Here is an 8,403-nt window from a genome sequence, read left to right as displayed (position 1 = left end):
TGGAACCCATACATAATTATTCAGTCCAATTGTAAACATAATTAATTATTTAATTTATTAAGCTAACAGACACAATTCTAAAAATGTTGAAATTGACACGCATAATAATTAAGGATAACTCGGTGCTACCGGGCCTCAAAAAATGAGCCTGGAACCCATACATAATTATTCAGTCCAATTGTAAACATAATTAATTATTTAATTTATTAAGCTAACAGACACAATTCTAAAAATGTTGAAATTGACACGCATAATAATTAAGGATAACTCGGTGCTACCGGGCCTCAAAAAATGAGCCTGGAACCCATACATAATTATTCAGTCCAATTGTAAACATAATTAATTATTTAATTTATTAAGCTAACAGACACAATTCTAAAAATGTTGAAATTGACACGCATAATAATTAAGGATAACTCGGTGCACATCCCGGACCTGCCGAGGATCAGCTACTAGTGTTGCAGGGCGACCATAGGTCCTCATTTGTATGGGAGGGACAACTATCAATGCAACCTCTCCGCCCTAGGAGACCTGACGATTTATGGGAGTTCATCGGGGAGCATCCTTTCTATGCCCGCGTAGTCGCGCGCCTACAGGATACGGGCTTCTATACAATTTTTGAGCTTGGACGGATGCAGCTTGATTGGTCTCTCATCACGGCCTTGGTAGAGCGGTGGCGACCGGAGGCGCACACTTTTCACTTGCCCACTGGAGAGGCCACCATCACGCTGGAGGATGTTCAGGTTTTGTACGGGCTGCGCGTAGATGGACGGGCCGTAGCACTGCCCCAGTACATTAGATCCATGACGCGTGCACAATTTTTGGATATGATGATGCATTTTACTGGTTATAGACCTCAGGGTGACGCTGGGGGCAGTCACGTTGCTTTGTCAGCCATCAGAGATCATATGGCGTTTTTGCACCTAGACATTACCGGCGAGACAGAGGATCTCCATATTGAGAGGTACACGCAGTTGGCGCTGCTCCTTCTTTTCGGGTGTGTCTTGTTCCCGAACACTTCGGGGAGTAAAGTGAGTATGCGCTTTCTCCATCATCTTCAGGAGTTGGATGGTTTACCCCAGTACAGTTGGGGTGCTGCTGTTCTCGCATACCTGTATAGGAGCATGTGCCGGGCGAGCATGGGCCCAGCGGTGGACATATGTGGTTTTTTGCCCCTCCTACAGGTGACAACATTTTCGAATACTCTGTTCATTTCTTCGAATTCTATATGGTCGAAATGACTCATAAATTTTACATCAACCTTTTATCTTAGGTTTGGGCCTGGCAGCGGATCATGCCGTTGCAGCCACCTTTACCAGCACTTGCGCCTGGTGAGGCTTATCCGTTTCTCCCTCTAGCTTCTAGGTGGATTCTCCGGCGTGGGAACTACCGAGGGACCGATGCTCATCATAATCTCCCCCTTATCAGGGATGTGCTAGATATGCTGGTGGACGGACAGGTAGATATGTACCTACACTTACTTGTTTAAATTGAGTTGTGTTGCGCATACTCACTTTTATATTATTATTTGGCAGTTCATCTGGACGCCATACAACGACGAGTTGGTAGCTTAGCTGCCTTTTTATTGCTCAGTCGATCGAATACTTTGGAGCACCTCCGTCCCGATGATCTTCTTCGATATGGTTGAGTATCATGCCACAGAGCGTGTGCTTCGCCAGTTTCACCGTCCCCAACCTATACCTAGGGATCCTGGATGGGTGGCTATACACTATCAGCGGGATGACCGTGCTAGGCTGGACGATATATATATATGGGATGGCTGGAGCAGCAGGTCCTTATTTGGGAGGAGCACCGAGCTGACCGTATTCCGCCAGCACCTACATTTACCCAGGAGGCCACTATTCATATGTATGCATCATGGTACCGCCGTCACACTCGACTGATTATCGGGAACCCCATTCATGTACTTGGCGAGCGCTACAGACCATACGCTGGGAGACACGAGGCACTGGTATGTTTTTTGGCTTATTAATATCGTATAATTGTTATATTGCATTATTTAATTAATATTTTAAATATTTCACAGGCTATTGGGCATCATCACCTCTACCAGTTGGGACAGGAGATGCAACAGCATACCGACATCCCTGCAGTCATTGACTATGGCTGGCGGGTGGCACAGTTGGCTTGTCGGACCCTGTTTCAGGCGAGAGATGCCGTGAGGTTGGACCACGAGGCTCAGTATGCGGCGCAAGAGGACTACCATCGGGGTAGGGGTGTCCCACGAGGCAGGGGTAGGTCACGAGGGAGGGGTGCCCCACGATGTAGGGGTGCTCCACGGGGTCGCGGGGGACGGCGAGGAGGTGGTCCCCAGCAAGGGGGCATTGAGGCACCTGTCGACCCACCTGTTGAGGGACATGATGAGGACTTTGGAGTTGTGGCGCTTGGAGATGATCAGCCGGGTTATATACCTCGACAAGATGAGCCTTCCAGCATGCCTTCGTACAACCTTCAGCTATCTATGCCAGCATCGCAGGTCACCCCGTCAGGAGCATTGTCGATCACGGGTACATTCGAAAGGGATGTAGACCAGTACTTTGCATGACCATCTACCGCAACTGAGGATCGGCCCACCCGGGACGTGGATGGCGGGCGCATGTTGAGTTATGCCTCATCCCCGACAGTTGATGCAGATCTATCACAGGCGCAGGTATGTTTGTATTACTTTAAAATTTCAATTTGTTTTTTCCCTTAATGAGCTGCCATTAATTAATTTTTAACTTTCTTATGAAGGCATCGTCCCAGCCCATCTTTGAGGCCACTACATGCTTTGATGAGGACACCACTGATGCGTATATTCAGGAGGCCGACGAGACCACGGTGGGAATATATTTTTTGACTTAACACGTACAATACAAATATACTTTGTCACATGCTAAGTTTAGTACTTGTTTTATAGGTTGCTGACGGCCCGACGACCTATTCTTCCGATCCTGCCAGTTGTGGTGTCGATGCTGCTGCACATCTTCACATAAAGAAGCGGCTTGATGATGATGATCCAGATAGTGTACCCAGGCGACAGGGGATGCGAAACAGGCCAGCAACAGCACTGAAGCACACAGGCTACGGGACTCACTGATTTACTTAGGTTTTTAGTTTGTGTAAATAGTGCATTATGTATATAATGATAACAATTATCGTTTAACAACATTTATATTTTAATTGCATTTGAACAGCAGTTTTACTTAAACAGTACACAAGAAACACAAACATTGCAAAACGTAGTACTATACTAGAACTAAAACCATCACTGCACAAAGGATAGCAGTACACAGAAAAACAAACAATAGAACTAAAACCATCACTGCACAAAGGATAACTAAAACCAGCTTTTTTCACATGGTTTTCATCTTTTTCAGAACGACAAGACAACTCCATAAAACGTAGTACTATACTACGCTTTATGTGTTAAATTTTTCTGCAATAAACCAGCTTTTTTCACATGGTTTTCATCTTTTTCAGAACGACAAGACAACTCCATAAAACATAGTACTATACTACGCTTTATGTGTTAAATTTTTCTGCGATAAACCAGCTTTTTCACATGGTTTTCATCTTTTTCAGAACGACAAGACAACTCCATAAAACGTAGTACTATACTACGCTTTATGTATTTTGTCTCGCCTATAAATAACGACAACATTATAGTTATTTTGTGTGCTCAAAAATTAGTAAAAGCAAATATTTCATTAAAAGTAAGGTTTTTTTTACTAAAAGCAAATATTTCATCAAATGACTCAACCTCTTCATGCACCAAAGTGCAACTGTGGAAAAGAATGCTCGATGCAAAATTGTTGGGACGATGGTGAAGTTGGACGCCGCTACTGGTGCTGTATGAACCAGTTATACAAGGTTTCCGGTGAACCTATTTGTGATTTTCAGGAATGGGTTGATGAACCATGTTATCAGGAATGCTACAGAGAACAACTGCAGTTTCTTCATAATATGTGTTTATGACAACGGGAAACACAAAGAGAAAGCGATAGAATTATTGTAGAAATGAGGGCGAAACTGAAGGAGGTGGGAGAAGAAAAATGGAAAGCATAATGGAATTGTGAAGCACAAAAGGAACGAAAAGAAAAATATAAACGGGAACTTGCGGAGGTGAAGGCGAAACTGAAAGAGGTAGAAGAAGAAAAAGAACAAATCGAAGAACGATTTAAGTGGTTGGAGCGGAGAATAAATGGCAACCGGGACTAAACATTTGCTTGTATGTGTTTAGTGTATTTTTCATATTTCATGTATTTTTATTATGTTGGCCTGTTATGTTTGTGTTTGTGCTGTAGTAATGCTTTATTTTAATTGAAGTGCAAGTTAAGTTTAAGTGCTTGTGTTGCGCATATGAAACTATCAAACCACGCTTTACGTATTACATTTCCTACAATTAAACAGGTTTTTCTTCACTCATTTCAAATTGTGGAACATAATTTTATTTGATATATATTGCAACATACACAAGTAAAAACATGTATTACAAAAAAAAAAATAGCAAAATAAAAGACTAGGGGTATCCTTGATAGTTGGGTACATTCGACGAACTTGCACCAGGAGCCGGATTACCACCGCCACGCACACCAGCTGAAGGACATTTACGACGGTCGTGTCCTGTTTGCAAGCATATGCCACATTTACGCGCATAAACGGTGTCACCAACATCCATTTGGTTCCGTATACGCGTTCTCTTTTGCGCTTGCAGCTTGCTCAAATAGTCCTTGTTACATACTATCTTAAAAGGTTCCGGCGGCCAATAATGCTCAGCACCTAATGGCTGCAACTTCCCACTATACGTGTCTATGTATGCAGCAACACTGTATTTCCTATCAATATAGTTTGTTGCCCCATATCCAACTTGTTGAAAGCACTTCAACGCATGTGCGCACGACATGTGGTAGATGGTCCATTTCCCACATGAACATAACCTTCTATTTTCATTCACCGTCTGTAGATTATTCCCACGGTGTCCGCGGATAACGGTCTTAACTTCAAAAACACCCCGTTCATGATCGTACTGAAGAAATGAATGCCATTGTGCTCGCCTCCTGGACCTTTCAAATCTTCTCATGGGTATTGGCATAAATTGAACACCCCTGTCCATCAATGCTGATGCAGCTGCATGCCTTTCAACAAACCTCTCCGTACTCTGTTTGAATGTCATGCGGACCATGGCAGTGACAGGCAGTCCACGGGCAGACTTCAACAAGCCGTTGAATGACTCCGACATGTTTGTAGTGAGGGCTCCCCATCGTCTGCCACCATCAGCATGTAATGTCCACATGTGAAGCTCATGCCCCATCAACCAAGTATAGGCTCGTGGTTCTAACTGCCGGATCGCTTCCATGCGCCTCGTGAATTTGCACTGCTGGTGCTCAGTTGCAGCCAGCCACATTAAGTCATGCAATGCCTTGTTAGGATAGTTCTTCTGGAAATTGGCCTTCAGGTGACGCACACAGTAACAGTGGTATGCATATGGTTCCTGCCATTCAGGCAAGTGACGTACAGAACTTAAAATACCACCATGCCGATCAGATATTAGACAAATACCTGAACGCTGTTTGACAACGTGCTGCTTCAAGTGGTTCAAAAAAAGCATCCATGTCTCTTCACTTTCGTTGGCACATATGGCAAAAGCTAGTGGAAATATTTGCCCGTTGGCATCTACTGCAACTGCAATCAAAAGCTTAATATCATACTTTCCATAGACATGAGTACCGTCTATGGAAATAACAGGACGACAATGCACAAAACCATCAATTGCTGGTTTAAATGACCAGAACACATAGTTGAAAATATATTTGGGTCTATCCGGACTCCGCTCACGCCTCCATTCAACAACAGTCCCGGGGTTAAAGTGTTGCAGTGCGGCCATGTACCTGGGCAGATTTGAAAAAGACTTATCCCAGTTTCCATAAATAAGTTCAAAGGCACGTTTGCGACCGAGATATGCCTTTCTTTTGGTTATAGTACAACCATACTCATGAGGACGGCTGTAATACACTCTTTAATCTTGAACCTAATGGACACTTCCAAATATGGAATCAAGACAAGAGAAATCAAGTCCACATCCAAGTTGAAGTGATTCTCATTGTATGTATCCATTTCACATCTGTGCTCGCTAATAAATTTACCCACTTTCCACAAACCTGATTTCTTCTTGGTGGCACGCAACATCCAGTGACAATCCATAAAGTCTCTACGACATACAGCCTTGTATTTCTCCCTAGTTGATTCACTTACCGTCATCTCACGGCACTCTCTTATACTGTAGATTTTTACAGCCCTAATTAGGCGAGCTTTATCGGGGAAATACATGCCCTTTGTCAGAACAGCTGGTCTAGACTCATCCCACATCGCTGACCGAAATTCATCATCATCCCTTGTGAGGGCATCCACGTTCGGCATGCTTGGAAAATTATCAAGGTAGGGAATATTCCGCTCATGAAATGGCACGTGGGACTCGTACACTCTTGGTCTAGCTGGAGGTGGAGGAACATGCTCCCTAGTCAACTCAGGTTCAACATTCACTTCCTTCTCCCCATCACCCTCATCATGGAAGGGTGTGTCATCCCCAAACTCATCCGCATTGTTGTCATAATCACTATCATCTTCCCGACTCTGCGCATCTGCCAAATCACGAGTAAATACGTCGTCTATGGGCAATTGTGTGAGGTCAGGAGCTTCAAGAAGCTCGTTTTCACTGCACATAAAGAACAAAATGATAAGTTACCCAACTAGATAAATACTTTAGATATAGCTATATCACTTTACTTACAAGTCGTACTGTCTTGACGTTTCATGATGGATATTTTCTTGTTGGTGATGACTCCCAGATGGACCACCATGGTCCAATACTCCAGAACTACGCATATTCCAACTAGGGGCAGGGTCATAACTTGTAAAATTCATATCCGGACGGTACCCCCTATGAAAAATATGAGTGTTAATACAAATCCAATTAAAACATAAATTAAACATCGCTAAAGCGTAGTAAAATTGAAGTTTACCAGTCGTCTTGTTGATTATCTAAAGTCAAAAAATTATTTTGTGGCTGCTCATTCGCCGGTGGTGACAAGTTTAAATCAAGGCAAGCTCTTTCATCACCAATCTGTCCGGCAAAAACTGCTCCAGAATAACCACCCGATGACTGGGGGTTATCCCTACTATGCACGCCCTCATTATTGGGAACGTCTTCCAACTTGACGTACATTTCCAATAATTTTATTACAATAAATTCCCTATATTCAGCTGGAATCAGCAAAAATCTCTAAGAGTTTCATCATCCTCGATGTTAAACTCAGAATAATAAGCAAACCCCTGCGGAGTCACTGAATACGGAAATCTACCGGTTATTTTAAGGTTAACCGAACGCCTCCTTTCATTCATTTTTTTTACGTAACAACGATACTAATTTATCGTACTACATAGTAAGCGACAATTTAACATGACATTGTGGAGGTGAGCTATACCTCACAGAGTTATTCTCAAACACAACCTCCCCCCCCCCCCAAATATAGTGAAACCCTTATTTTTGCCACTTCAGACATTGTAAAAAAATAATTGATAAGAAAAAGAGAGAAGTATGAACATAAGTTTGAAATAAAGTATTGAATGAATTTTTATAAAATTGAAACGCCTTTAAATAAGGCAAGTCCGACGTTGGGGTGTAGAATTTTTCTATGTAAAACGCAGTACAATACTACGTTTTATGTATTGAATTATTGTTATGTCAGTTCATTATTGGTGGGGGCAAAAACCAGAGTACAACGCAATTATTTAATGTAAAACGCATTATTATACTGCGTTTTACAAATATATCTTAGTAAAACGCAGTATAGTACTGCGATTTACAAATTTTTTTTTTTAAAACAAAAACGCAGTACTATACTGCGAATTACTTTAACGGCAAAATTTCAGTTAAAGTAATTCACAGTATAATACTGCGTTTTACTCATTTGTGTAACTTTTTTTTTAAGTAGTACAAAAGTGTTTTTTGTCCAAAAAATGATTAAAAAGGTTTCGGACTCATTAAAAGTGGGGTCTCTTCTGTCCTTCCATTGAAAAATTCAATAGTTGGTCAGGTTTCACATTTTCAACTCTCTGACACTTACATTGGAGTTCATAGAAATAAAATCCACAAATGCTGAGACAATTCCACATGATAATCTTGGAAGGAATAATAACACTCATTTGACAATCAATTTTAGTTGTCTATGTGAAGGAAAAATTGAAAAAATAATGGAATGATGGAAGAAATGGAGGGTAGATGATCGATTCGCGTCCAGTTTGGGCAATAAATCTTTGGAATAAAAAATAATGCAATATGATTATTTTAAAATCCTAATCAACATGGTTCATTTAAATCTTTATTATAAAACAAATCATGCT

Source organism: Nicotiana sylvestris, chromosome 2 (assembly GCF_000393655.2).
Source record: "Nicotiana sylvestris chromosome 2, ASM39365v2, whole genome shotgun sequence".
NCBI classification, from domain to species: Eukaryota; Viridiplantae; Streptophyta; class Magnoliopsida; order Solanales; family Solanaceae; genus Nicotiana; species Nicotiana sylvestris.
Note: the sequence above shows the minus strand (reverse complement) of the source record.